Here is a 6,000-nt window from a genome sequence, read left to right as displayed (position 1 = left end):
GAGAACACTGTTTAACATGTAGGTTAACATTTCCTCTAATTAAATAACCTTCTTGTAAGTTCCAATTAAAACCATGTTTTTAATATCTTTAAAACTTATTAATCCGTCGAAAAATGGATGAAAATCAAATAAAGTGAATGCAATTTTTTCATTGATTTGAAATTCTGAAAATGCGGGAATGTAAGCTTCATATTTAGCTAACTGTTGTCCGCAAGATGTTTTAATCATATTCGGTATAATAAATATATATTCTGAATAATATTCTTTAGGTATAATTGGATTTATTAAAGAAATATGGGTGCCTGAATCGATAAGAAAATTTAATGGTTTATGATGTCCTTCTATTGTTATGAAAGGTAACTTTCTATTGTCACTGCAATTCATTTCTAAGTGGTTTCCTTTCAATAGGCTGTTAAACTAAAATTTTCATCTTCAGTTTCTATTATTGGGTTTGATCAATCATCAATTTGATCATTTTGATTCCGAAAATGTTTGTTCATTAGAATAACTGAATTCAAAATTATTTTCTTCATTATTATTTAAATTTGGATCAATGAATTGAAAGTGAAAGTGAATTTCTTCAGATCGAAAAGTTGGTCTAGATTGACTTTGGAAAAAATCATTTCTTGGTGGTATATTTTTAGATACTGTTGACATTGATGTGGGTCTATGAGATGGAATTTGGTTTTTAGATTTCCATACATTAGTATTATTAGGTTTAGTATTACCAAAAACTTGCTTGTTTGTAAAGAACTTCCGTGGAACCTGTCTTGGATTCACTTGAATGGGTTGACTTGTTTTGAGGTGTATGAAATTGGTATTGAGGGTTTTGCTGTAATTGATTTTGAATTTGAAATTGTTGATTAGGAATTTGATAATGTTGGTGACTTTGGGGTTGTGAATAATTTTGTTTTGGTGCCATTGGTGTTTTAAAATTTGGAGATGGGATTTGTTGAGTATTATTTCTTTTTCCATCATTAGCTAATGAAAGAAAATTTTCTTCTTCAATGGCTTGTGTCAGTGCTTCTTCTAAACAAGTTGGGTTTTTCAATCTAACACCCATTTGAATTAATGGTGGCAAATGTTTCAAAAATGTGACCAAAATTAATTGTTCAATGTTACTAATTTGGACAATTTTTCCTGAATGTGTTAAATTTGGATCATTGTTTATAGAAGAAAAAATTAAACTTCTAGTATATTGACATCTAACACCAAAATTGTAAGAATTTTCTTTTGAGAATTGGTTTTAAACTGTGCAATTCTTGTAGTAAACATGTGAAAGATCTCTGATCGGCAAATGAAAGTTTTAATAAATCTTTAATTTGATTCCATGTATTTAATTATGTTCTTCTGGAGACTAGGGTGAGTGCTTTTCCTCTCATTTTCCGATAATTGCTCTCAAAATAAGTTTTTTATAGCTTCAGATTCATTATTATATTGTATAAACGGTTCATTGCAAACTGAAATGAAATTATTCAACTCACATGCATTTCCATCAAAAGTTGGAATTATGTCTAAAAATAGTCTTAGTTGTTGATAATTTGTGTCGACCATTGTTACGTTTGGTGTATTTGAAGTTGTTTCAGAAATATTCAAAGTTGATAAATCTTGGGTTATTGAGTCTAAATCTGGATAAAAAGTATTTATATTTTCTTCTTCAGAAGTAGAACTAGATTCGTTAAAAATTTGTTTTATTTGCTGTCTTAATTCTTTGTTTTTGTTTGCGAGATTTTGCAAATGACGAAACATAAAATAATAGTTAATATAATTCACTAGGAACTAAGTTAAAACAAAATAAGGGGTAAATATATAGGATATGAAATGTAGGGACTAAGACTGAGAGACTCCCTTTGTGTGTGTGGATCTCTTGGGTTGTTTGCTTTCAGCTTTCTTTTTTTTCTGTTTGTTGAACCAGTCCAGGGACAATCGGTTGTCCAGAAAGGTTGTTAGCTTCTTCTTGAATATCCAGTCCAAGAATCTGCCCTGTGTGTCGAGAGAGAATATCCAGTCCTCTTCGGTACACTGTGGTTGTTGGTAGTGGCTCCTGTTGAAGATTTGGTAATCACCAGGCAGTTGGTTTTGCTTGTTGCCTGTACAGGTATCCTACCGATTGCGCCAATTACGTTGGTTCTCAAGCAGTTGTGGTTTGTTGAAGCCCCCCTGTGTTGTGAGAACAGTTTACTGACAGTTTGATTGAATTACTCTTGAATATGAAATAACACCCACAAATAAAGAATAGTTCGATTCTTACTATGTGTTGTTTTATTTAATAGATAGCAGGTAACAACGTGTTGTAACTGAAGTGAAAGCTGAACTAACTACAATACATAAATCATAGTATTTATATTATGAGAATGCTATGCGTAATAGTTGTCATCAAAGAATATTCTGGAATAAACTATTAGTAAGCAATGATGAATAACATGATGAATTATATCTAAGCACGTTCATGCAGATAAAGTTTGGTTTAAAAGCATAGTCATCAATAAACAAAGATAACGTTCGGAATAAAAGAGGTGTCAGCATTTTCCGAGTTTTATCTCTGTGGATAGTCCAGAGAAAGTCGTCATCATAGTCCAGGGAATGTTGGCATCATAGTCCAGGGAAAGTGGGCGAAAAATGTAATTAAGGTACGAAGTTGCTCGAGTAATATTTCTGAATCGGTGGTAGACCTTCAGTCATGTCCGAACGTCCCATTTAAGCATTCGTGTTACTCATATTTGTCGAAATAATTTTCTGAGATTCCAGAAATTCATCCCTTCTTGGAGGCGATTTCAACGGAGATAACATTTTCACTCGGAATATCTCTGATGCCGGGATTGAATTCACTTCATCCCTATCATCGTCAATCATCTTTATAGGCCTATCTGCCGGGATCTTACTATTCTCCGTCGGCTTCCACGGTTCATTCTCCCTCTTGGAGCCATCAGTACACCTTTTCTTTTTCTTGCATTTCGCCACCCCATCAGTTTGGATCCTCATATGCGAAGATATGTCGGTGTTCTGTCAATTCGAATGAACAGTTTTCAGCACTCTCTTTCCGGTAAGCGGTTCAGTTCTGTTATATTGTCGCGGCCCAAATGGCTCCCAAGTTGGGAGTTAACTCAGATGGTAGGATTTATATAGAAATAATAATCATAGGTAGAAAATACTAAAGTTATTTGAAACGAAGGTACAACATACCCTCAACAATTTACGCTTTTTTTCAAAAATATGGTCCAACAAGCCAATAATACAAATCAAAAGGTACACTTAACCCGTATGACACGGTTTAATTTTTCACTCATAAAATGAATCAATTTTGTAGTCAGGAATATATCAGTAATAAAATGGATGATTTGATGTGCGGAAATATATGCTGTGTGACATTATACAAGATATTCTCACCAGTGACATGTCCAAAGAATCCCATTCAAATGTCAAATCATAGACACTTATGTCATAGTAAAATCAAAGTAAGGTTAGGAATAATATTGTACATGGTATACTTAAAAATAATGGTCTCCTTTCAACAATATCTTATGATATGTAGTTCGGCAGTAGTTAATACTACTCTCAGATTATTTATTTTGAAAAAAAATGGGAAAAGGAGAAGAAACTTTGGTCTCGAGAATGGCTGCAAAAGAGGAATGAGGGACGAGGAGTTCTCAATTTGCTGAAAAAGGACTCCTTACTGAAGATCCTGTATCATATACTAATTTTATGAGAATGAGTGAAGAACAGTTCACTTTTCTATTGGACAAAATTAAAGATACAATTTCTAAAAAGGATACAACTATGAGAGAATGTATTTCAGCAGAAGAGAAGTTCGTTTGACAAATTCTATTATGTTTAGATTTTAATTTTTAAATTTTCAGACTGACTATAACTCTTCGATACTTAGCAACTGGGTAGACTTATCGTTCATTGATGTATGCATCTCGTATACATGAAAGTATTATAAGCTAAAATAATTCCAGAAGTATGTCAAGCTATCTACTCAAGGTTGAGAGAAGAGTATTTGAAATGTCCTTCTACATCAGATGAATGGAAAAAGGTGGCTGACGAGTTCCATATAAAGTGGAATTTTCCAATGTTCTCAGGTGCATTGAATTGAAAACATATAAACTTCAGACCACCAAGAAGTGCTGGTTGCTTTTATTATAATTATAAAGGGAATCATAGCATTGTTTTGCTAGCACTGGTTGATGCGAACTTTTCATGTAACTATGTTGATGTAAATGGTCGCATTAGTGATGGTGGAGTATTTAGGGATAGTTATGCAGATTGACGAAAACTAATAAATTAAACTTTCCTCCAGACCAAACACTACCGGGACGAAATATTCCTGTCGCCTATACCATAGTTGGAGATGATGCTTTCCCCTTGACAAGAAGAATTCTGAAACCATTTTCCTTCAGGAATGCTCGAACTGAGCAGCGTATTTTCAACTACCGAATATCTCGAGCTCGTAGGGTAGTGGAGAACGCTTTTGGGATCCTTAGTAATCGGTTTAGAATATTATTAACAACAATTACTTTGAATCCAGATAAAGTTGAAATAATCACACTTGCTTGTTGCTGTTTACATAATTATCTGATCAAAACATCAATTACTGATAATTGTAATGAGGATTTTTTTAAGTCAGTTTAAAGAGAATGCAAGGTCTACAAAATCACCACGGAGGAAATAGGCCAGCTAAACTTGCTCAGCATATGAGGGATGAATTCATGGCTTATTTTATGTCTGAAGGAGCAGTACCTTTGCAGATAGATGCAATAAATAAATATAACCATTGACATATCATGACCAGACAGTTTATGGAAACCAACACAGTTTCCTTATACTTTTTCATTACATGTACTTGATATTATTCATTAAAGTTCATTGATTTCGTTTCAAATACATGTACAAAATCTCCAAAAACAAAACAAAATGACTAATATACATAATACCTATCCATCAAATGGTTCTATAAAATTTAGAATCTATAACAAAAAATAAAAACTATAATTTCTACAGTTACTATTCATCACATTCGTTGATAAAATTATAATCAATGGATTTCAATGAATCAGTCATCAATGAGGTGCTGATATAAAATGGCATCAATGTTTTGTTGTGCCCTCACTCTTTTTCTGCGATCTGTGATGGATTTCAAACATTCAGCAACAAGTTTGCCATACATATCTTCAGCAGAATTAGTTTTTTGTGATGCAGATTTTATAGCATTAGTTATATCATTAAGTGCTTTACTGGCATCTTTCATTACATTTTGTTCTGCACTTTCAAATGGTTTTTTGTTCATTTTTTGTTTTTATTCTGTGGAGTAGATTGTTTTTGAGAATTATTATCTTCCTGCTGAAATCCATGAACCTCGTGAAATTTTAAAATACTAATTACTTCACATATACGGTAACTGCACATAATTGAAAAAATTCGGGAATATGTCAAATTTAAATTATAATGCGACATTCTTCAATGTAAAAATGCCCCCTGTCATTTCGAAGGGGGGTTGAAGATAGGGGGGGCATTTTTTACGTGAAGAATGTCAAATTATTTCTGTAAATATGTACAGTAACCGAAATAATGTATTCATTCAAATTGGCGTTTATACACTGTATATATTATAATATTTAAAGTTCATAATTCTGCCAGTACTGGACATTGTATGCAATTACTTACATCCATTGTTGTCTCTATAATAATTTCCTCATATTGTTCATTTTCACTGTCCTTTGTTTCATCATCACATGAAATCTGTGAGAAGTTATTTTGATCTCCATATTCCTGTACGTCTTCTACGAGGAGAATAGTGCTTTTGTTTTTACTTTCAGGTATTATAGGAGAAAGGATTCTATATGATTCCTGTTCTTCGCAAGCATCTAGATTTGACTTTGATGGTCTTTGAGTCACATGTTCAGTCAAGTAACAAATTTTTTTCAAAATACCATAATGATGGTACCTAAACCTGAAATATATCATCATCACTTTATAAACAAAGCACAATATGTGTAATAT

This window comes from Leptinotarsa decemlineata, unplaced genomic scaffold (assembly GCF_025532065.1).
Source record: "Leptinotarsa decemlineata unplaced genomic scaffold, Ldec_3_MD MMD2_tig00026374_RagTag_RagTag, whole genome shotgun sequence".
Taxonomy (NCBI): Eukaryota; Metazoa; Arthropoda; class Insecta; order Coleoptera; family Chrysomelidae; genus Leptinotarsa; species Leptinotarsa decemlineata.
Note: the sequence above shows the minus strand (reverse complement) of the source record.